Source organism: Arachis duranensis, chromosome 7 (genome assembly GCF_000817695.3).
Source record: "Arachis duranensis cultivar V14167 chromosome 7, aradu.V14167.gnm2.J7QH, whole genome shotgun sequence".
Classification (NCBI taxonomy): domain Eukaryota; kingdom Viridiplantae; phylum Streptophyta; class Magnoliopsida; order Fabales; family Fabaceae; genus Arachis; species Arachis duranensis.
In genome coordinates, this window is record NC_029778.3 from 25,891,881 (window position 1) to 25,892,445 (window position 565).

Sequence of the window (565 nt, forward strand, 5' to 3'; positions counted from 1 at the left end):
AGGATAAAAAGAAGAGAATATACTATAGACTCCAAAATATCAAGGAAACATAGCTCCAATTAGATGAGCGGGACTAGTAGCTTTTTGCCTCCGAACAGTTTTGGCATCTCACTCTATCCCTTGAAGTTCAGAATGATTGGCATCTATAGGAACTCAGAACTCAGATAGTGTTATTGATTCTCCTAGTTAAGTATGATGATTCTTGAACATAGCTAGTGTATGAGTCTTGGCTGTGGCCCAAAGCACTCTGTCTTCCAGTATTACCACCGGATACACTCATGCCACAGACACATAATTGGGTGAACCTTTTCAGATTGTGACTCAGCTTTGCTAAAGTCCCCAATTAGAGGTGTCTAGGGTTCTTAAGCACACTCTTGTTGCCTTGGATCACAACTCTTTATTTCTTTTCTCTTTTTTCTTTTTTCTTTTTCTCTTTTCTTTTTTTTCGAAAATTTCTTCTTTTTTTTTTGATTGCTTTTTCTTGCTTCAAGAATCAATCTAATGATTTTTAGATCCTCAATAACAGTTCTCTTTCTCCTCATTCTTTCAAGAGCCAACAATTTTT